This window comes from Rhinichthys klamathensis, unplaced genomic scaffold (assembly GCF_029890125.1).
Source record: "Rhinichthys klamathensis goyatoka isolate OS25496 unplaced genomic scaffold, OSU_Roscu_1.1 h1tg000221l_1, whole genome shotgun sequence".
Classification (NCBI taxonomy): Eukaryota; Metazoa; Chordata; class Actinopteri; order Cypriniformes; family Leuciscidae; genus Rhinichthys; species Rhinichthys klamathensis.
This window is the reverse complement of record NW_026606745.1, coordinates 433052-458271: the sequence shown is the minus strand read 5'-3', so window position 1 is coordinate 458271 and position 25220 is coordinate 433052. Positions and strand designations below refer to the sequence as shown.

Genomic DNA, 25220 nt, shown 5'->3' with positions numbered 1-25220 from the left:
AATGACACCTGACTCAGATGTATGGCGACTCGCTGACTCCATTGACCACTGTGAATGTTAATTTGATCCTAGTACACTTCCCTCAAGACTAGAGACATCCTTAAAACGTAATTTTTGCTGAAACAAAGATGAGTTAAGCACTCAGATATATGATGAGAAAGATGTTTTATGCACTTACTAGCCATCTTCTTCCATTCGCCAAAAACTAAATCACTATACTCTTTGAACAAATACAACACAAGACAGACACAAAATCATCATAAATTTAGTAATGTCAGAGAATTATGTTACAGAGCTGCTGGCACAGGTAACAAACGTTGAGCTGAGGATGCTATCCGTCCCTCCCTCGCCCTGCTGTTGCCATGGCAACCAGCACGTGTATTACCGGCCGGCATTAAACCCTCTTTTTCTTGCACTAATCCAAGGACAACCACAAAAAATTATGAATTTACATTTGATGACTTCTACCTAGCAATGTTCATATGAGCCAGTGAAATAAGAATCTGTCAGGTTAATTAAACGAGAACCAGCAATCCATAGGGTGAGCCACACCTTCTTATTAAAAAACATTTAATATTTAAACGAGCCATTAGCATATGAGACAGTTGATAGGTCAGCAGAAATCCCCCTTAATATCAGCCCGAATGTTCACATTAATTACGAACAAATACCTCTCAGATCTCTACAGCCAAAAGATGGCAATTTATCAAAGAATAAAAAGGTGAAAAAAAGGACGAGAGAGAAAGCTTCAGAGGCTGCTGCATTGAAACCATAACTGCCTCAATCTTAACCTAGACACTTCTGAGGGTGGGGTAGTGCTCCAAACAGAATTTTAAACCAAAAGATACAGTAAAAATGTATCACTTATGCTGTACTAGAGCAAAAAACAAACTGGTTCTTTCAGCACAACCCTTGAGAGAGAACGCAGCCAGACACACTCAAGACAAGCAATACAGTGAGGAAATCTCAACAATTTGTGATAAGACGATAGAGAGCAGTTTGCTTTCAAGGTGATCTCTGTTCTCACCACCCTCCTTATCTCCGCTCACCCAGTCCAGTCACATTAAAATGGATGCCTACGACCCTCATTTATCATTTTTACGCACAATTTGCACGATTAAAGGACAGCCACATGCCTTGTCACATCAGCCAGAGCTCAAGGGCTGAAGCCGGTGGACAAGCTAGCATGTTATCAGCACTGCAGAGCCGTCCACGTCCACACCGCTCAGAGCGAACGCACACCTGCCCTTCGAGGCTTTATAAGCTATTAAAACAGCTCAGCTGCCGTCAAAGCAAGAACAAAACAGGAAAATAAAAATCACAAAAATCAAACCACAACCGTTCATTCGGAATGTCATGAGACGGAAAGACCTCTGCTTGTGTTAACTTACCCTTTATGCCTTCGCTTACGGTCCGTTTAATGTTACATCCCTCAAGAGGAAACAAGACTGGCTCCAGGAGAGCAAAGGATCTTCTCTAAAAGGCTTGAAAAGCATGTAAATTCAAGGTTGTCACTTTGGTAACTGGAGTCATTCTGAACATACACGTGCTGTAGATCAGTCCCAGAATGCCTCCATATCAGACAGCGAGAGCGATCCTCCTCGGCTCACCGGTAAACACACATGCGGCGTTTCCCTGCTGTTCAACAGCCGATCTCATACAAATGATCCACCACCCCCTTGTCTTTTCCTTTCTCTCTCTCCCTCTCTCTCTCTGAGAACACAGGCACAGATGTTACTATCAACAAGCCATGCCTCTTTTCAACACCCAGCCCTCTCATAGGACAGAGTTTAGACTCCGCCCACTGCTCTTCACTTCTTCCCCCCTCTTTCTATCTCTCCTTGTGTTCTGCTGCAGCACTGTTTACAGTTTGTTTAGAAAAGGGCTGTAAAATGGACAACCCAGGTGTGTGTGTGTGTGTGTGTGGGGGGGGCGGTTTAAGAGAGAGTAAAAGAGTCAATGAATCTGTGGTTTTAGCAGGCTGAGCATCATCTAAACTCTTTTGTTCAGAGTATGTTAACAGATGTGTCCAGAGGACTCAAGCTAAAGGGGAAAAATAGAGAATTGACAAAAACATTCTGTAGGGGAAAATTATCAATTAATCAATCTCTTCTAGAGAAAGGGACCAAAAATAGGGAGCAGGGAAAATATCAATGTCCCCTCCCCCTAATACCACCTGCCACTGCATTAGCAAGTTGCATCTTGGTTTCCCGGGCTGTGACGTATTGGACTGGAGCAAAACAAAATAAAAACAAACAAATTATAAATATATATACACACACACACACACAAAAAAAACATTTAGTCCTGGTCCGTTTAGCATTCACATTGGCATTTTAACACCATACCTAAAGATACCGAACCTAAAGGCATAGGATACGTTCACAACCTGATTGGTCGGCTTGTATTATTTATATTTCGTGATGGAACTTGCCGAACATCCAAACACTGCTGTGTGCTGGGCTAAATGTGCTCATTGTATGTGCATAGCCTATACATGATGGTATTTTGACCAGATGAGAACTCGCGAAGAGCTTTTAAAATGTGTAAAGGTGTCAACAAAGATCTGCTGTGAGGAGACGCGGTTCTGATGCCTGTACCGAAATGTGATGGGCGACATCGCTACTATGACAAGAAAAAACAGGTATACTTGAGCATTCTGTCCTTTTTAGGGTCGCATCTTGTGACATGTCCCGTTTTTGGTTCATTAACATGTTTTTGGTCCGTGTTGCGTTCATATTTCATTCGAACTGCACCAGAGTTCTTTTGGAAGCGGACTGAAACCCATCTCTTCATCAGTCTTGGTCCGCTTGTTTGGTGCACACCAGGGTTCAGATGGCAGCGTTTACGCTTATTCAAATGAACCGCACTAACAGAGCAATCGCAGCAGGAATTACATCTGAATTGATTCCCTGAATCAACTGTTTGACCAACACTAACAAAATTCTTGCTACTGAAGTTTAAACATCTTAGCGCTCTCATACACACAAGGAAAAATTCAGAAACTAGTCCAAAATCAATGCCTAAATATTATAGGGGCAGCAAAATCATCACAAATATATTGTGAGCAATCAATATATATATATCATTTAAACCATACCCATTTCAACACACAAAAATATATATATATATATACCTCGTAACACGGGACTGAAAATTGTGTTAATCAAACCATTTCATGATGGTGTTTACATTTCAAATTCTCCGTCAAACCAAGTTTTTCTCCCCCTTGCATTTGAATTTTTGTGAACTTCACCATGTCTAGCATCCATTATTGACCGGACTTGTCCTACTTTGCAGCTTGATGCCAAACGCTTCAAGAATTTTCTTCTTCAATCAGCAGAAAATTGGATTAATAGGTTAAATAGCAAATTGGGGAAAATCTGATGGTAGGGGGTGTAATATCTTTTGTTGGTGTTTGGCAGAGAAGCCCATGTGGCAGCTGCAAACATACTAAACGTGGAGAGCAGGGAACAAAACACTGAAGCTACCCTCCCATGGAGCTTGTGGAAAGCTTGTCTGGAAGTACCCACAACCTCTGCTGACCCTCGATAATCAACTGACGACAGCCTGTAAAAGTGGAGCGAGTGAGGTAGCTGTCAATCAACTAATAATTAAGACTGTGTCCTCTTCCCATCTGTGCTAGTACTGTTTTTACAGTAGTTAAGCATGACATGTACAGGAGTCTCCAAGTTAGAAATCCACAAACACACACTGCTAAACAATATTACTTGGAGACATACACGGTTTTGGAAGTGTAGACAGCCTACTTTATATGATTGTATTTAGTACCTCCGGCAAAGCTTTTACTCTACTGTTTATTTCCACTTCATAAGGCTTGGTTAATAACTGACAATGTGTAAGGAATATGCTAACAGCTAGACTCAGTTCACCTGTTTAATCAACTACACGGCAACATGGCAGGCATCTGCTTCCCTCGCAAAAGCACCGCCGGCAGCTGCAATAACAGACGAACCCCATTCCCATCGGAATAGCCACGAGAGAGACTGGAAGAAAGCTTGACGAGGAGAGGGTGGACTATCGGGTTGGTATTTTGAGCCAGGGTGCAGATCTTTTAATGTGGAAGTGATGTATGAATGGACAAATGAACTGAACAAAACACAGGGCTTAAATACCCATGAAAACTAATCAATGAAATGAATGACAGGTGCAATGACTCAAACAATCAATGAAAAACCATGGAAACAGAACTAAAACACGTGACAAATCCCGCCACCTGAAACAAATTACAATATTGGCCAATACAGATATTTAGGGATGCACCGATATTACAAATTCTGCTTAGTACAAATAAGCCATTATTTTGTGTAAATAAAAAAAAATAAAAAATAAAAAAGAATAATTTTACAGTAAATGCCACAATTGAATTTAGGCAACACAACATTATACTGTACCAGTGTTGTTATTGTTAAATAAAACAAATTATTACAAATATTTTTAATGGAAATAAAGCTGAAATAATAAATAAAAAAAATACAAATATTTTTTAGATGAAAATCTTAAACATTTTTTAATGTTGTCTTTGCAACAAGTTTAATTTGAAGTACTAAAATGAGTAACTAAAATTAGCTGAATTTTAATAAGTGAAATAAAATAAATTAAAACCATTTAGAAACACTTTTAAAAACAAAACTAATAAAATGTCAAAAAACATTAAATTACTAAGTAACTAAAATTGAAAACCTGAAAAATATAATATAAAAGCTCATTTAAAATGAATAAAAATTTTATATATTAATATATACATAATACTAAAATAAAAATGGATATTAATTTTAAGATTTGTAAAAGATTCCATTTAACCGTTTGCTTCGTTTTTTTTTTACTTTTATAACAAATAAAAGTTATTAATTTTTACAATAAATATGGTCACAAAAAAGTATCTAATATTGTCCATTAACCAATATGGTTACGTAGTGCATCCCAAGAATAGTGGAAAATTATTTTATAGATGAAAACTGTAAGGTCTAAATCAAGCCACTGAAATAAGTAGGAAGCTGTTCATTTTAAGCTACTTTAGAATATTATCATCTGTTATTGTAGCTATGAAAAGGATTTGTTTTTGGAAATCTGCTTAAATCAGCCAACCAAGAGCAGGGCAACTTGCACTTCCAGCAAGCTCCATCCGATATGATGATGAGGGCAAGGCTCTCGTTGCAGAACCACTTCACAATACATTTTATGTGACCGACATGGTTGACTACACAGTTATGAATGATGACAAAACACATCATCATGATAACCTCAAACAGCTAGATTACGGTCTCGTACAAATGAGGTCATTGTACCTCATCAAAATTCAGCAGGATAACCCTTTAATTCAAAATATCTAGGAGAAATACCCATGTTTCTATTGGAATTCAGGTTTAAAGAGCTGTGGCCAATTTAATTGTTGTACATGTAGTGTAGTGGAACACCTCCAGAAAATTTTACAAGACACTTTCGACAGGTAGAAAAACAAAAACAAAAGTAACATGCACCACAGTCTATTTAGCGCAGTGAAATGGATCATTTAGCTCAGTTCCTTCCTATGATGCACAATTCGCTGCCAAAATCAGTGGCATGTTTTGCCAAATCTGCTGCCGAACAGGCTCGGAGACATGCCGTCAAAGCCGTAACGAGATCTCAATCTCCTCTCTCAGAGATCGACATCTCCAGAACACCCCGCACGCCTGCAGCACAATGCCATGTCTGGGCCGCAGCTGTGCAGACGCAGGGTCGTTCTGTTTCTCTTTTATGGAGTTGTTTCCGCCTGTAAGTGAGCTGAATCAAAGTTATCTGATGGAGCTGTGCACGAACCATTTTTTTACCCTGTCTGGTAATCCCCTGTGACCTCTGGGAGTAATATACTTCATAAGGTGGTAAAACCATTTAAATGTGGTTGCATGCAGCAGATAAAGGTCTATTTACTATTCACACACACAGAGCTATGTTTTCACAAAATGTGAAACAAATGGATAATGAAAGGCTATCAAACCAGAGTTATTTTAGTACTGTTACATTTGTACTCTTAAATATTAAGATAATATTATTTTATCAATATTTCAAATGAGTTTTTATCATTATGTTTTCTGTTTTCATTTGAATTTCAGTAATTTTGTTGCATGTTTTTTGTCATTTTTTGAAAATGTGTATAGTTTTTATTAATTTTATTTCAGTTTCGGTTTTATTTATTTATTTATTTTTTACGTCAAGTTAAAATAAATGAAAATGACAAATGTTTCCCAGGCAACTAGTTAAAATTAAAACCCCTTTAAAAAAAAAAAAAAAAAAAAAAGTTTTTTAATTTAATTTCAGTTTGTATTTATGTTTTTTCAAGTAAAAAAAAATTCCTCAACTTTGTTTTGCTCAACTCTCACAGAATGGAAAGCACAGGACTGTGGGATATCAAAGGCAGCGAGGGATACACCTATGAATTAATTAGATGAAGGTATTTTAGGAAACAGGAAGTGAAGCTAACATTGGTTTCGGACGTGTCTTGATGCCTTCACATTGGATCAATGGAGCCTCCGAAGGCAGCATTTGATTTTAATACCACCAATAAAAATAAAAACCTGTTCTAAAACTCATGACTTGATATTTGAAAACTGTTCTAAAAAAGCAAGCTCCATGTAAGGACAGAATGTTTTATGGACTATGAATGTTTAACATGTGGCATTAATTAAATATTTTATGCCGCAAAATGCGCAAATCTCAATCTGAATACATTTTAGTATATCTAAACTCTAAGAAAAACTGTGCATGCATGCATGCTGCTGTTTCATCCCAACAATTACACTCACACACGACAACCACACCTTCTAAAGGCATGGTAAATTTAAAATGTGTTATTCCCACAGAAACCGCAGTTCCACTACTCCCTGCCTTGAGAGACCCCTTCATATCACAAATTAAATGTTTGGAGAAAGCTCTACCCACCCTCAACAAGCTTCTAATTACTTGTGGCATCATCAGATCAGCCTCTCACGGACTGTTCTCGATCACTCAGTCCTGTAATCTTCTGTCCTCCAGTCCTACTACAAGAACTCAGAAAAAAGCATCACTCTCACTCACCAGAACAAGGGAATAGTTTTAAAATTGAGCTACCACACAAATTTAGTAGCTCAAACAGTAGAGCGTTGGTGCTTGCAACGCCAAGGCCATGGGTTTGATTCCCAGGGAAAGCAAGAATGATACGAATGTGTATGTGTACCTTAAAATACAATAAACGTCTGCCAAATGCATACATGTAAATGTAAATAAAGCAGTGATAGAGTGCAGCAGAAATGGGTCCTGAAAGAAGTTAGCAGTTTAGCTCTTTCGGTTCCACCATCCTAAAGTAGATTGTTTTTTTACATGGTTTTTTTTGTTAAATGTCTGAAATAAGGTCTGTGGTGAACACAAGCTCAAGAAATGTTCATGTTATATTCAATTACATAAAATACATCATTAATACTCCTTGTAATTTTTTTGTGTACATGATTTATTTATTTATTTATATACTTTTACGCGTCTTGAAAAACGTAGTTGCAAAGTGGCTAAATGAGACTCAGTTCTTAGGGACATTAAACGTCATGATCCCAAACAAATGAAGTCATCTAGTTTGCTTTTACAGCACGTTGTATTTATGTGCAGGCTCTTGCAAAATATTCAAAATATCCAAACCTGACAGTTGTCGGAAGTTTAGTGATGGTGACATTGAAGTCATGCGACAGTGGTGTAGTTCATTTATAGTATCTAACTTTAGATTTTTACTTCTGTCAATTTAATCTTATAGGCTTCAAAGATCATAAAGGTTGTGTTCATTAGTGAAGTAAATTATGGATAAATTCATATTATTATGAATAAAACATGTAAGAATAATAAACTTTTGTTGCTCACAGAGCTTATTTTCTGCAATTATACAAAAGCCATTGGAAAAAAACTTTTTTTTTTGAGGGAACGCTGTGATGCTAACTTTCAGAATGGCCTACAAAAATACGTCATCCTTGCAGGACTCTATAGTCAAATTCAAGATGGCAAGATAATTGCACATTTCTTATTATTAATTAATTATTGAGAATTAATAATTAATAATTAATAATTATTGAGAAGTATCAATTAAATTAGTTTGTGTAACTTAAATTGTTTATTTTACCCAATATTTGTGTGCTATTTTTTTTTGTTGCTTAGCAATATGCTAACCTTAAACTATTGAAATTAATTGCGAGTTGCGTACAGAATTACAAATCAGCCTAAAGTATACTTCTGTTTTGACGCAAACACTTAGCGTATACATACAGCTGAACATACAGCCTTTCAAACTATAGCCTACTATGGATACCCCCTCTAATGCACAACATGGGTCTAAAAAGACCCGTATTCATTTCCTATGTTATTTCATGCATGGCTCGGCATTTTTTTGTTTCACCTTTTGAAATCACTTTATTTGAGCATTTTATATTTCATGATCTATAAATTTCATGATTTATGAATATTCAAAATATCTTGTTTTCAATTATCACAAATTCATATTTTAAAGCTGCTGTCCGAAACTTTTTTAAGTTAAAAATAATCCAAAATAATTATATTAAAAAAACATATTCTGCCAGTGGTCAAAACTATCTGCTTGCCATAGCTAGATTCAAAACGGTTAGCTTGTAATAATGATTTTAATTCCAGTGGTACTGGTGGGTTTCCGCGGGAAATTTGAGCATGTCTTTGCGTCATTACGTCACACCCGTACACATAACGAAGGAGTTTCGGCTAGCCGGCTATACTGCGCGTGACGAGATGTTTAGATGTATAGGCTTTTCTCGCAGCACTTTACATGATTAAACTTATGGCATCCAGAAAGATCCAAACAACAATCATCAGTGTCAACTGGAGATTCAGCAGTTATAAAACCCAAAAGACTTCGTACTTCGGATTTAAGGTGGCTAGAGAAAGAGAAAGAAACCATCTCATGCGAACACAAGGATTTAAACATCGGCGGGGCTTTTGAAAAGTGCATGAACTCCGTGTTTTGAAGGGGTTCAAAACGGAAGAAGAGACGGCTTTTTTCTGCTGAACAAGTAAGACATTTCAATAGTTCAATCGTGTACAGTACGTTTTCTTAATTCACACAGTTATGGAGTTTCCTTTGTTGTGCCTTTCTCGTTTTGCTATTATGGAGAATATGAATTCTGAACTACACAGGTAACCATAAAACATTAAATTTAACATTAGTCACGCAATGCTGATGTTGTTAACATGAACAATTTGAGAACAAAGTAGGCTATAATTTGCACGGTTGCTGTAAATCGCGTTGATTAAATCTAACGAAGCTTATCATGTCGAATGCTTTTTCCCCCTTAGTTGGTCAGAACAAAAATGGATGTTACTTACTTGTTCAGAAGACATTTTCTAATGAAAATTCTTATGTTGGTCAAACTTTCAAAAAGTGAATCTGTGATTCTGTATGACAGTATCCACACAGCGCGGTGACAGACAGCAGCACTCGCCTCAAAGCACTGTGTTCATCCGCGCTGTTTCATGCCGATTTACAACCCACGTAAAGATGATAATTCCGCGAATCACTGCAGTTACAGATTTCGAACAGAGAGATGGCAACAAAGAGGAAAAGCTACGGACTGCAGCTTTAATATTTCCTAGGTTTTGTGTAAATACATCAAGTTTACACATATGGGTCTAAAATGACCCATCTATGCAAGCGTGATACAACAAAAGAATAAAGAAAACTTTTTGTTAAAATAACCATTGTCACAGTTGTTTAGATCAACACATTTACTGTAACACTTGAAATATGTTTTTTGGCCACTTTGTCAAACATAACACACATGACCGATAACACTGAAACTGAACTGTAGTGTAGTGCAACTGTAGGGGGATCTCCCCACCAGCAATGATCTCCCCACCACCAATATGCAGCATCCACCCGGATGATGTGACAGCAGCCATAGTGCACCAGAACGCCAACACACAACGGCTTATGTGACCGATAGCATTGATTTATGACCACAAATAAAAATTAATATGGAGGTACTGCCCAGGTAAGGTTTCTGCCCAACAGCGCCAATATATACTTGTATATATAACTTTCTATTGCAACTTTTATTTTGTTGACCTAGATAACATTAGATAAAATAAAATATGTCGACCGCAAGCTAGCTAATAGTATTGGACATGTTTCTCTTTTGCACTAGTAATGGATTTCAAGGTCAAGGTAACCTTAGCCTAAACGTTCAAATTTTAGGCTATATCTAGATGTCTTTCACAAAATATCAAATATTTTCTGTGCCAAAAAATGTATTAAATAAAACTTACATGCATGAAATATACAAAAGCAGCCATGTTGAATTGTGAAATGTGTGGCAGGTGAATAGTTTTCTGCAGTAAATGTATTTATACTATTTATAAATATCAAAGGTTCCTATATAGGTCATTTTTGACCCATGTGTGAAATTGATGTAGAAATACAAAAACCGTGTTTGTTTATAAAGTAAGAAAGGAAAAATAAAAATAATGATTTGTGGAAATCAAAAACAAGATTTTTAATGAATGCCTGGATTAATAAATGATAAAATACATTTCTTTCAAATATTCAGCAAAGAAACATGAATACGGGTCTTTTTAGACCCATGTTGCGCATTAGAAGGGTAGTGAAGCAAAAACGATTTTTATTCGAAAAGGATTTGTAATGATCTAAAACAAGTTAATTGAGGAATACCTGGAATATTGAATGATGAAATTAATTTCTTGCAAAGATATAGAAAATGAAAACTCAGTCGGGTCTATTTAGACCCATGTTGTGCATCAAAGGGTTAACCCCCCTCACACAAGCGCTTGTAAATGTGTGCATCTATTGTTGTTCTTATTCTGTCCCCTCTGTTACTTTGCCAACTTTGAAATAACGACATGGGCTCCGACAAAATTCAGAACATATGCGAGTATGTACAGTTAGAAAAACTGGCCTATGCACGTGCAGATTACAAAATTCCCGTCACACGCACCGTATGCATACACTAGCAACCATACACGTAAAAACCAAAGCATAATTTGGGTTCAAGCACTTCACTAACCTCCGGTCTGCTAGGTTTACAAGGGACAGGCATTTTCAAATGTGCATTCCAAGCCAATGATGTTGACCCAAGCTTGTTTCTGCTATCTGGGAAGCGCTTGGCATTATCATCATTACTCTAAATCGCCTATGGGTACTGTTTAAAAAAAACAAAAAAAACAGACCAGAATCAGTTTAGGTCTAAGTTAAGAACAGTGCTTTAAAAGGGTTAATGATAAACTATCATAAGAACTTCTACTCAAATGGTGCCAAATTCTGGAACTTTGAACTCTTCGCTGCACTGCTCTGCAGCTGTTGTGAAAGCTGGAATCATGCTTACGCCAGATTACTGGAATCTGAAGGTTAACAACTTTGGTTTAACTTGTTGATCCCAGATGTGTGCTGTTCTTTTAGACGGTGAAACCTTACCGCAGCAATCTCACACGCCCCTGGTGTTCTCGTGCTGGGAACGGCCTGCTAAAGGCTCAGTCATGCTACGTTATCCTCAGATAGGACTGAGAGCTTATAAAAGGCTGTGCTGATGAGGGGATCAGAGGTTTCTTATTCTGCCATCCATGTGAAACATCAGCATCAGTATTCCCAATACTGTACTGCATTTTTCATAAAGCCTGAAACATCCCAGGATTGTGGTAGGCTTGGACGGATGTCGAGAAACGGTGGTGGGAAGTCCATTAGCACTCGCATTTCCTATCTCAAACCAGACCTGCATGCTTCTGATTGTGTGTTGTTACGAGCGCTGAGAGACATAGTGTGGCTAAAAAAATAACCATGTGACTGTTGGGAGAAAGAAAACCAACCCAGACATATTGGCCACCGCTGACTCACAAAGTGCTGCCTAATCCGGTTATCCTCTTACGCGTTTAAAACCTGCTCAGCTCCACATGGTTAAACATGGAGCAAAAACACCTCTGAATACATACAAATTAGTAGGTAAATGCAGCAATAACAATTTGTAATGATATATTAACAGGTGTGGTGATAAACACCTCCACCCATCTGCTGAGTAAGACGATCAGCCTTCAGGTAGTCATGATTACTGTCAAGAAATGTCATGTGATGTTAGTGAGACTAAAGAGTGACTTAATCACTTATGCTTCACAGTGTCACTTATGCTTCACCAACAAAAGCACACACACACACAAAAAAAAAAGTTTGGCACTGGCAGATTAAGATTAGCCTGGTAATACCAAACTCTGCTACTTCGCTTTGCTTCGTAGACAGAGTCTGGAATGGCATAATTGAAAAGTGTTGTCTGAAAGTGGCGCTTGTCTGAAGTATAAAATCATTGGTTACCCGTAAGCCAATCACATAACTTTTGGTTATGACGTGTGTTATTCGCCAGCTCAGCCGCATCGAACTTCCACTGTAAACACATGTATGATGCGAAAACGAAACCATCGAGCGAAATACCGGAGTGAACATGGCTGACTGAGTTTTGCTGCCTCCTTAACCTGATCCTCCATGAGTGCAACCAAGGGGGACACAATCACAACTATCGCCTTGCCCAGTTTCTCGCTGACGATCGGTAATAGTTGATAAATTAAACTTTTCCCAAACACCTGTCGGGAGTAGGGCCACAACATCACCTCCATTCAAAATGTTTAACAAACACTCTTATGTTCGGGCTTCAGTTTGCAAATGCCGGGAATATTCTCCACAACAGAGCGAATTGCATCCCGTGTCTCCATATCCGCGGTCGTTTTCGATTTCCCCTAACCTAAAATACAATCTTAAACTCGGTGATTAGCGTCTACGTCACGGCTCTCAGCCCGCCCTCTGTTCTTTGATTGGCCGGCTGTTTTCAGGCGGGAGGAAAACTGAGAGACATGTCGATGTCTCAGACTGAGTACAGAAGCGAACTGAAATTGATCGGAAGTACGAAGTCTGACGCAGTCAGGCTAGATTAAAGCTGCAGTCCGGCGTTTTTCCTCTTTGTCGCCATCTCTGTTCGAAATCTGCAATTGCAGTCATTCGCGGAATTATCAACTTTACGTGAGTTGTACTTCGACACCCTCGACACGGCACAGCGCGGATGAACACAATGTTTGAGGAGAGTGTGCAGCTGTCAGTCACCGTGATACTGGCATTCAGAATCACAGATTATTCTTTTTGGAAGTATGACCAACATAAGAATTTTCACCGGAAAATGTCATCTGAACTAGTAAGAAACATCCACTTTTGTTTCCGGTTCTGACATTGCAGTAAATCGCGCTGATTAAATCTAACAATCGCTTATAAGTTATCATATCACGCAAAACCGTGCAAATTATACTTTGTTCTCAAATTGTTAATGTAAACGTCAGCATTGCGTGACTACATGTAATGTCCTTCCGATATTATCCTTGTTTTCGCATGGGCCGGTTGCCGTCTCTTTTTTTCTGTAGCCACTCCGAAGTCCGAACGAAGTCTTTTGCATTTTACAATGGGTGAATCTGTTGTCACTGGTGATTGTCGTTTGAACCTTTCTGGATCCGCCATCAAATTCATAAGTTTAATTATATCAAGTGCTGTGAGAAAAGGCTATAAATCTCCACCTCCAGCATCCTTACACGCAATATAGCCGACTAGCCGAGACTCTTCTTTATGTGTACAGATGTGACGTAATGACGCAAAGACATGCTCGAATCTCCCGCGGAAATCCACCAGTACCACTGAAATTAAAAACATTATTACAAGCTTACCGTTTTGAATCGAGCTAAAGCAAGCAGATGGTTTTGAACACTGGCTGGTTATGTATTTTCTCAAATATGTATTTTGGATATTTTTTAACCCAAAAAAAGCTACGGACTGCAGCTTTAAGATGAACCTTGTATAACACTGGAAACATACTCCTTAAAATATTTTCAACAAATATTTTATTTATTTTGTAATTACATTAAATATCTTAAAGTAAAATTAAACATGTCTTAAGACATATTTATTTTTATATTTTACAAATATGTATTTTATTTTAAGAAATACTGCATTTAAAATATTTCTTAAAATTAAATAAATATTTGTAAAATTAAATGAAATTTCTAAAATGAAATAAAAAGTCAAGTCAAAAATAAAACAAAATTATCCTAAAATTAAACTTACCTAAAATAAAAAAAATAAAAAATCATATTATTTTACATTTACAGTTTTAAAGATTGAATTCAAGGTAGAAAATTATCTATGTCCTTTTTTGTATTAACATCAAAACAAATCAGCTCATTCAAGACCTCCTACTGAACAGGACCTGTTGACTGAACTTGGCTGCAGAGCAAAGCACAGCAGGAGAGAATCTTCCTCTGCCATTTAAACATGCCTGAACAAGCTGACCTGTTTGTCTATTTGTGAGAAACAGGACATTTTGTTGTCTTATAGGTATGCACCTTAAAACAAGAAACACACATAACCATGCCTGCTCACTCTAAACCAGACCAAACCCGCTGCACAAAGCCAAGTATACAAGCCGAGGTCTTTAGAAGAGTCTTAGTCAGACTAACATGGAGGAGCTAGTAAAAGTAGAGTAGAGAAAACACGTTCAAGCTGATAATAACTGCAGCATCGGCCTTTCTAAATATGTTTTCACTTAATTATAGGCAGTATTGCTTGTACAGGTTTCAACCATCTCCACCTTGTTCATTAAGCACACAAAGTATTAATTTAGAACCAGCCCAACTTGACAACTCTGGAGAACCTTGGCTCAAAAATGTTTTTCCAACCCTATATTATTTTCTTTATGCCACGAAACATAAGATGTTAGGCAGAATGTAGTATGGAAAAAATGGAAAAAAAAAAATTTTCCGTTTAAATATCTGCAATCATTAAAAAAAAAAAAAAATACATACAGCACCTTTAAAGTGAAATCACACGTGACGCAATCAGAGTCAATCAGACCAAAATTAATGTTTCATATACAGTTATGTGGAGCAGGATTTGGGACCAATAAGATTCCACAGTGGGCAGGGCTACACAGTGTGCCACAGTAGAAGTCCAGTAAGTGATAAACAAAATATCATGCAGCTCGTTATGGCTCTATATTGCATATAAAAATAGAATTCATTGTTTGCTTTATCGATGTAGTGCATTGCATCTGGTTAGGATACGGTTTTACCAGTGCTGTTTGGAGACTGAAGAAAATAGGTCATTGCTTGTCATTGGGCAGAAAGCAAAGAGGTTGGTCCCCAAAGTCTTAAACTTAAACAAACAAGTGGATCTTAAGGTTTCGCTCACATTCATTTAATTAGAAATGGACTAAAACACATTGTGGAAGGAAGTGGATTAAACAAAAGCAGGATTTGACATTAAACAGACCCTTGGAAAACATGCAAACACGTTGGCGTCTTTTTAATGAACAAGCATGCCAAAGACCTTGTCCTTCAAAGTCCTTATTCTAAACAACTTGCATTGCAGATGCTTGGAGTGAAACCTCAGAAAATGGCCTTATTTTGAAGAACTAGAACAGGCAGTGCTGACACTCCAGGGGACATCAGCAATGAGTTCCATCCAGCACAGATTCTGGGTCAGAAGCAACCCAGTTCTGCATCTGTATTAGAAGTTAGGAGAAAGACACAGAATGTTTGCGTACACCAGGGTCTTGAAGACATTCAGTGAAGGTGAGGTAAACACCAAAACTGCAAAACAGGCACTTACCACAAGACAGTTTATAAAACACATGCATATACATATACATGTCAAACCTGGAATGGCTATGCAAACAGCATGTAATCATGAGAGAGAAGATATTGCTCCTGATGGTCGATGTTCTTTCAGTAATAAAGCGAATCTGTTAAATTTGTGTTATCATCACTCATTTTTAAACTTAAACTCATTTTTTTAAGACCATAAGGAGGCTTGTAAAACAGTACCTTGAAAATATTTTCAGACCTAAAGGAAGTGATTAAGGATTTGAATATGAATATACTTATTACATTATAAGAATATGATATGCCAGCCCATTCTCATCCCAAGGCGTCATACATGTGACGCTTTTGACATTTCGTCGAAATCTTACGCACATGGCATCCTTTAGCGTCAATATGAGACGCAGAACCCAAGGCGTCATAACCGTAACCCTACCCCAGACCTAAACCTACCCATAACAGTGCGTGTTATATTGACGCTAAAGGATGCCATGTGCGTAAGATTTCGACAAAATGTCATATGGCGTCACCTATATGATGCCATAGGATGAGAATGTGTTGCGATATGCTGTAATGTGATATTCTTATAAGAATATGAATATACTTTTGCAATCACTGTACAAGCACAGCCCTATCCGTGCTCCATAAGGGAAGTTTGAGAGAGTATCCTATTCAAAAAGGCTGAAAGGAGCATATGAAATAAAGATGAAATAATAAAATAAAATATAAATATTATATGAAAAAAAAACTTTAAAAAAAGTTGAAACGCATATAAGTTGTAGTACTAAAACTGAAATAATAATAAAATAAAGCTAAATAGAAATATTAGAAAAGCTAATCAAATGAGTATAATAATAATTATATAAATAATACTAGAATGACACTGCAATTGACTGTCATACAAGATTTTTGAGATGTTCCAATGAATAACAACTTAAATTTTGTTTGTTCTCAAAGCTATTGTATGACTACTGTATGAAAATAGAGTACGAGTCATAGACTAAGGGTGTACTCACACTAGCCAGTTTGAACCGTGCCCGAGTGCGTTTGACCACCAAAGCGCGGTTCGTTTGACTAGTGTGAGTGCTCCGAACCGTGCCCGGGCGCGGCTCGATTAGCCGGCCCTGGCCCGCTTGGAAGAGGTGGGCCAGAGCACGGTTCAGTTGGACTCAGGCGCGGTTCGCATGCAGTGTGAGCGCTAACCGTGCTGGAGCACGGAACAGGACGCGTGGCGTCATGGTTTTGCGACGCTCCAAAACCAACACAGTCCGTAATCAAAGCTGCAAAGTCCTTGCTGCACTTCAGCTGGTACCTTGCAAACCTCCTCATACGAGCAGCACGATTACGTGAAAATTTTCGCGCCACTAAGGCGACGCATCTGTTTAACAACAGGCTGTGGACCCCCGTGGACCAAACGACACAAAATTATCCACAAAGAAAACAGAGCGATGGACTTCATTGTGTTCAGAGAGCGCCGCTCTTCTTGTTTAACCCGAAACCGTCGCACGCACCATAATGGCGTAAGCGTGCTCCGGCACGAATGCTGAAACCCTATGTGAGTGCAGGCCAGAGGGGGAGTGGGGAGGGGGGACAATCGTACTCGGGCCCGGTTCATGGCAACCGTGCCTAGTGTGAGTACACCCTAATTTTATGGCGATTTTTTTTTTGTAAAAAAATTTTTTTACAAAAAAAACCCTACCTTTTTCTACCTTTCTGTAGCTTCAAAGCCCATGGTCACCATTCGCTTACATTTGGAACGACATGAGTGAGTCAATTATGACATACCTCATTGTTGGGGTAACTAGCCCTTTAAGATTGGAATTATGGTCTACTTTTTCACTTCACCATAACACATTCTTTGAGTTAAGGAGACATAATGACAATTTACGAGCCCATATTGACTCTAAAACGTCCCCTTTTATCACCCTTAGGGAGCTCTAAATATTTGAGTTCACCCCAGCACTGCATCATTTAGGAAAAGACACCATGGTGCCACAAATATCTCAATACAATTAGAAATGGTAATATTTGTTTCTACACATCTTCTGAAAGCTTCTAAGATAACACCACCTATAGAGTTTGCCTTTGCTTCTACCCCACACCACTATGGCACTGGATGGTTTTTATTTGTACCCACATAAGCCTTTTAAGACAATACTCCTGATGTTCTTTTTTTTTTCTGCAACAATACTATTGTTTTAGCCCACCCACTATCAGCACACCTGGAGCATCAGCTGTTCTTTGCCTCCAAATCAAGCCACATCATGGAAACAGGGATGACTGTGCAGGTAACAAAAGAACGTGTATGAACACCAACATGATAAAAACAGAAATTTGGCCTCTCTGATGAATGAGGAGGATGTGTTTTCCAGACAGGACGATGATGGAATCTAATAAGCACTCAGTCACCACAGAACAAAAGACTTAATTGAAGCTCTTTCAGTGGTTCTGACACAGGGAATGGAATGGAAGTGTGTGGCAAGTCTTGCTGTTTTTCTTTAAATATTCAGTCATTAAGGCCCGTGCACACCAGGACGATTACCGCGCTCGCTTTTCGCCGACGTTTAAAGGCTCGTGACTAAACAAAGGGCGCCAATGTGAAAATGCACACCGACGCGGCTCCAAAATTAATCAAATCAAAACTACAGCCCCATGGCAAAATCACATTTTACCTAGTTTGCAATCTGAACTGAAAGTAATGACATAAAAAAGGCCATGCACCCCAAAATATTGGCAAGAAAACATCATTCTATTGATTTGTCCTCATGGGCTGCATGCAAAAACAGCACAACCACTTAAAAACTCATCTGTTAAATGAATAGCAATTGAACTGTATAGTTTGGGGTTTGTTGTTCAATTTTAAAAATGTATATTTTCATTATGTGCCAAGTTGGAAGGCTCTCTGGATAATTTACCGCAATAGCCGAGAGAACATTTCTTTTGTAAGCAAAATTAACTTTAGAACTGAAATATACCCAAATTAATCAGAAAGGAATCATTTCAGGAAATGTGTTCCAACTCCAAGACCTAACAAATGACAAGTTACATTTTGTTGCACTACTCACCCTAACAAAAGTTACATTTTGGTCTGTTCTTTACACAAAGCTTATTTATGACTTCAGAAGACGTGGAATGTGGTGTTAAATAATATGTTGAATCACAAATAAGAAACGCAGTGCACTTAACTTACACAAGAAGTTCACTAAAGGAGCTCTTTGTGGAAGGAATGCTAACCAAGTAACTTTACAACTCAGGTGTCGCCAGCAGGCTGTCTGCGTTAATCATACCTGTAATAAACATGTTTCTATCCTCTGCCCCCATTCTCAGTCTCTTCACATCTCAAATGATTATAAGGGGGGCCAGAGCACCCTTAGCCACACTTCACCTCCCTAAAGAGGTGTGAGGGAGGATGATGCTAAGGTTTGTTTTGGCTGTTGGCCTTGTTTTATCGTTCCAGCCCCAGCAGTGTGGGGGCGAGGAAGCACCATGTCTATATGCCTTCCCATAGTTAGATTGTGACTCTCAGATTACAGTGCACTGGAGACAGCAACATCAACGCTGTAGAGAGAGCACACACCGCCACTTAAACCACAGGCCCAAACACACTGCTGGACATCTCTGCAACAAATCAAACTGCTTTACAGCGGGTCAAACAGCGGGAAACTATCAAACGAGGAAACCTGTTGTAAACAACTGCTTTATATACGGTAAATGCCGAGCTCACCAAAGAACAAAAAACACGGTTCTAATTTACACAAAATCTTGATCCTTACGCATGTACGATTTTCCATATGAGGCTAAATGTATATGGCAGCAATTAAAAAAAGTGCACATTTCTTAAGGGTGTGAGGCACTTGGTGTAATGTTACTAAAATATTTACTTTACCAGGAAACCACAGAATTCAGAGAATTGCTGAGTTATTGAAAGGATATGAAAAGGGCATTTCAACGTTGACCACCTGTCTACACCCAGTCTGTGTAACAACACCAGAATTCATAGAACTCAATGACAAGTCCTGTGAGCTGCCAACTTTAAATAGTAACATCAACAATAAATTCAAGAAGAGTGGATTTAAACATCTGACCATTTTTGCTTTTTTAAAGAAAAGGAGGGACCAGGTGAAATCATTTTTGTGGTTATTAATATTATTATGGCACAAATGGTGGTGATTGAGATTGACTTGTTGATGCCGGAATATTCCTTTAACTTAATAAGAGCTCTTTTTGAGAATGTCAGTGAACTTAGGACACGCTTTCTTGTCTCAGCAAGTGTTAATAAAACACCAACGAACCGCCAAGATTCTCAATATCCTGGGAGCAAAGTTGTGGAATGCACCAGCAACCCTCAATGAATTAAGAAAACTACAACTATTCAAAGGCACCCTGAGGATGACCCGTTCCTTGACCCAGGGGGAATAAAGAAGGTCAAGGGGCCCTTCAACACGAGAAAGACCTCAAGGCTCCGAGGTCCTGAAGAAAGGCCACTGATTTTACCTCAGCAACGTCTCTCAGCTAGAGTGCAAGTATGTTAAAAGCTTCCAGAAAGTTAATCTCTTAAAGGGATTGTTTACCTAAAAATTTTAATTCTATCTTAATTTACTCAGGTCACTCATGTCATTCCAAACCTGAATTTTTTGGAACGCAAAATAAGATTTTGCCTATACAGAAAATCAACAGGGTTTAGTGTTATTTTGGACCCCATTGACTTTCACTGTATGGACAAAAACAGAAACATTCTACAAAATATCTTCTTTTGTGTTCTCCAAAAGAAAGCCATACAGGTTTGGAACAACATGAGTTTTCATTTTCAGTGAACTTTCCCTTAAACTCACCAGCCCTGAATACGGCAAGTGATTGTGCTTAAGGTTTTAGTGAAATTTGTTTGGTTGCCTGGAAAACGGCTTTATATGGATCATGGAGAAGAGTAAGAGATCTATTAGGTAGGTTTAATCCTACACTAACCAACCATGAAGAGCATGTAAAGTCCTAATCTGCGCAAAGTAGGGTTTAGGGCAGAAGGAGTGAGAAGCACAAAAGAAAAACGAGGGGAATGAAAGTGAAGCAAGGAAGAGATCAAAAGTAATTACAGTCACCCTACTATTCACATAATCTTCTTTGAATCAAGATAAAGGACAGCTTGAGGATACAAACCGAAACAGGATTATTCCTGACTAAGTGGCAAAAAGACAATAAGAGCTCATATTACAAGCGAACGCAAGTCATTTCCATTTTAGCGTGGCTGACAACAGAACAAACAAAACCCAGATCCGCAATTGCTGAAGGTGTGTAGATGCGTAGATGCAGCACAATTGGTTCAGAACGGAGCGAACAGGAGTGGCCTAGTGACATGCAGGGCCTCTAGAAATAAATGATGCAAAGTGAAGCCATTGTCTGATCCAAGTGAACCACACCACTCGGAGAATAGGACATTCAAATGGTCACACAGGCCCATTGTTACGGCCAAGTTGAGTGGGGTCCTATCTCACAAGGTCTGGCCGGAGCCGAAAGGCTCGTAGAGCATTGCCATGCTGCGATCTCTCTCGAGCCCCATTAACGAAGTGTTCATCCAATTCTGCCAAAGACAACAGAGATCCAAGTTGTGTGCAATACATTTCCACAGAATGCTGAGGTTTAGCACTGAGCTTGAGCACCTCAGCTGTGAATGTATATAAAGAGACAAATTTGAAGGTTTTATTTGTCACATAAATATCTGGCATGATGGTAGCTAAATGTTTTTAGTATTTCACAAATCTTTTAGTGAAAAGCATCTTCTGAAGTGCAGCAACCTTGCATTTAAGTTCTAGTTCTTGGACGTTTATATGCCAAAATACAGAGAACAGAAGAATGGGAAGGGGACTAGAAAGTGCTGAAAGTTTGAAGCAACTGGTTTTGATGCATGACAAAAACGACAGAATGTTTATGACCCAACTTTAAGGAAGAAACACTGGGAGGGAAGCCAAAACTGTAGACTGCAGTGCAGACTATGTTTAGACCTGCATCAGATGCGGTTTGCAACTAGATTGCAGCAGTTGAATATTTATAAATGAATTTTTTAAATGGACATTATTATAAAACAACTCAACAAATGTCACTGCATTAAAGCTGCAGTCGGCAAGTCGGGCAGATTGAGTGGATTTAGGCAAAATTTTGAATGTTTACAACTCTTATGCCCCTCCCCACTATCAACGGATACCCTCCCACCGAGTTCGTGCTCGTCAGTGCGTGTGCACCAGGTTATCTGTGAATGCGCCCGTCTCATCAGCATCCATCAACACCATGGAGTATTTGGAGGTATGCTGCCCTGGCTAATCTACCGATAGATTGCACTAACGTCATTTCTAAATGAGCTTACTTGATTTGTTAGTGTTTTGAAAGCGAGATACATCCGCCATCACTCTTCGTTACTGCGCGAACTTCCGGCGTGTGCATGTGATTGTAACGTGCGCGAGGGGTGGCGTGTGCCCGATCTGTGATTGACAGTCAGATCTCACAACCCCCCCCTGCGCTGATTGGACCTGATGATCCGGGAGCTGTGGATTTTTGCAAAACAAATAAAAGAAGCTCGGGTTTTTTTCTAAAACCACTTTATTTATGTTGTTCTGTCGGATTATAGTGTCGATTTAACTGAATATGATAAAAAAAATGTTGCCGACGGCAGCTTTAATTAATTCATAGGTGTTGTACACTACCGTTTAAAAGGAGAGTATGTTTTTTTTTAATATACTAACTTTTATTCATCAAGGATGCATTAAAGCTGCAGTAGGGAGTTTTGAGAAAACGTTGATTTAGCCTGAAAATTTGAACAAGCACAACTTACAGGTCCCACCCCCTTGCTCTCCACTGCGCTACAGCCCTCCCTCCACAGCTCGTCCCCCACAGCGGAGCCCGTCGTGAACGCGCAGGCTAGTAAACAGGCCCACCAATAACGGTGGATAAAAAGTTATATGGCACATTCACTAATAGGGACTAAACGTCAACAATATGCTTTACATTGACTATGGCCTGCCCATACTTTGACTACAAACTTGGTCCTCAAATCATTATGTATTTGGCAATACATGAAACTTTATAACGTTGCACTCTTTCTATAAGTTATAAATAGCTAGTAAGATAAAGTTAATATAACGGTAACTAACGTTACAGTATGTAAGTAATTATTCTAGCGATATATAATGCTAGATAAGGTGTGCTAGTACATTATTTCAGCAACATGACAAGCCAGTGAATTAGCAGGTTTCAATTGTTGCTTAGCAGAGTGCGTGACATTTTATCTACATGTTATGCGGCTAGAGTTTTGACACCGAGTCAATGGGCTCTGTCTAATTCTTTCTTTTTCGCTTGTTTATCGTCATCGGTCTTTTTCCTTTTACCTCTTTGTTTTATGAGCAGGTGTCACTCGAGAATTGGCAGTATAGGTTGTTTCTCTCCGTCATAAGCACAGCTGCAGCACGCCGGCAATCTTGAGTTTGAACGACGGCTCGCGCTGTGCAAGAGAGGGGTGTGATCAGCGCGTACAGGAGCGTGATTGACACTGCTAAGACATTCCTCCAGGCTCTGATTAGTTGTTTCTGACCGGGAGCGTGTATTTCTGCAAATGGCAATATGACCACTGGGAGGAGCCAGAAGAGCTTGATTTTTTCACAGATTATCTGTCTCATATTCTACTGTCAGGACATAATGACAGTTTTAACAAATATATAAAAAATATTTTTTTCAAAAGTTACCTACAGCAGCTTTAAATTGATCCGGAAAGACAGAACAGATATTTATAATGTTACATAAGATTTCTATTTTTAGATAAATGCTGTTCTTTTAAAGTTTCTTTTTATCAAAGAATCCTCAAAAATAAGTATCCTGGTTTAAATGATGAAGCATAACTGTTTTCAACATTGATAATAACATTTCTTTAGTTCCAATTCAGCATATTATAAATTTGCTATCACAGGAATTAATCACATTTTAAAATATATGAAAATAGAAAATGGTCCTTTTAAATTGTAATAATCTTGACCTTTGACCCAATAAATGCAGCCTTGGTTGAGCAAAAGTGACTTCTTTCAAAAATATTATAAAATCTTACCAATTCCAAACTTTTGAGCAGTAGTGTTTATAAATGGCAAGACTGATCTGCATTGTGCATCAGAGTAACACAGTCTAGTGTGATGTGCAGTGCTGGTGTGGGGTAACCCCCAGCTGTCCCGGGACCACCCTTTTACCAGCGGAAACAATTACGACTCCCAGTGGTGTCTCAGCTTTCTACTCATTAACAAACATGAGCTGTGGAGGAAACAGCAGCCGCAATCATCTGATTGACTGGCTGGAGTAACCCTGCGCCAAACACACACACACACACACCCTTCACCTGCACCCAGGCACGTGGCTCTGCAAAAGAGGCGGTTTGTTGATGGCACAGTAAGACAAAAGGGAACACATGCCACACACACCCACCCATGAATACCTCCATAAACAGAAGGACAGAGCACAGCTTAACACACATCTTGTTTATTATCCCTCAATGTCTGTGCCATTTTCCAGCCTGATCTCGAACTACATAAAGAAATGCTTCATTCACAATACAGCACAAAGAGAAAGTCAAACCTTTCACTCGTGTGGTTACTAAGGGTACACATCACATGAGTGACAGTCCTGTAAACCTGACTGGACTCAATGGCCGTACAGCCAAAACAAATGTACATTGTCAGTGATAAATTACAAATGAAATGATGCACTGGAAGGCACTTATTCTCTTAAAACAGTCTGGTTTTATGCACTAAAGACAATTGCTGAATGCGCACTGAGAGCTCAATAGACTTAATAATGGGAGCTTTATCGCTAGACTCTATTTACCCGGAATTGTGTTAATTCAATCCCAGTCAATCTAACTCCTATTCTAAAATCACAAAGCTCTTTAAAAAATGAAAATAACAAACAAATACATTCATGTTTAAGTTCAACTTACAATATCTAAGAATCTACAATCTGAGACTTAATTTTAAGTTGTTTATTTAGTTCACCCAAAAATATATAAATTAATATAAAATAATGTTGGTTACCAAAAAGTTTCGGTAACTGTTGCCTTCTATTATATGGACCAAAAAACCACAAAAAAAAAACCTTTAAATATCTTCTTTTATGTTCCAAACTAGAAATAAGGTCATGATGACAGAATTTTCATTTTTGGTTGAACATATCCATTTATCCTTAAATCTAAGCAGTTTGATCCTAACAGGGGTGGCATGTAACTTGTCTGGAGTTGCTAAGACCCCAGAGTTGGGTGATCCCCAAATCACAAGATGTTTCTCGTGAGGCTGAATTTATTGTCATGGTTATGATATCTGAATAAAATCAGGAAAGAATCAGATAATACATATTAATAGCAAAAGTTCAGGTTGACCTCAGTCTTAAAGGGATACTTATCATGACGAATACAACAATCTCAGTTGCAATACCCTAAAATACAAACAAGGCTTTGTTTGTTAGGGAAATCATGCACAACTGTTGTTGAAGTTGACCACAACACCTTATATTAAGAGTCAAAGCAGGACCGTCCT

At 38.5% G+C, this 25220-nt stretch overlaps 1 protein-coding gene across 4 annotated transcripts in view; it reads right to left on the bottom strand.

The window, feature by feature from the left end:
* daam1b (dishevelled associated activator of morphogenesis 1b) overlaps positions 1-25220 on the bottom strand; it is an 86619-nt gene that overhangs the window by 59564 nt on the left and 1835 nt on the right. Inside the window, exon 2 of one of the 4 annotated variants that reach the window (XM_056264407.1) lies at positions 6940-7034. The exons of 2 other annotated variants lie outside the window; for them this stretch is intronic. The gene's annotated coding sequence lies outside the window, so the exon portion shown is untranslated. Of the gene's footprint in view, positions 1-1391; positions 1715-6939; positions 7035-25220 lie in introns of those variants that run through there. One more of the 4 variants, XM_056264408.1, reaches the window with a different exon arrangement.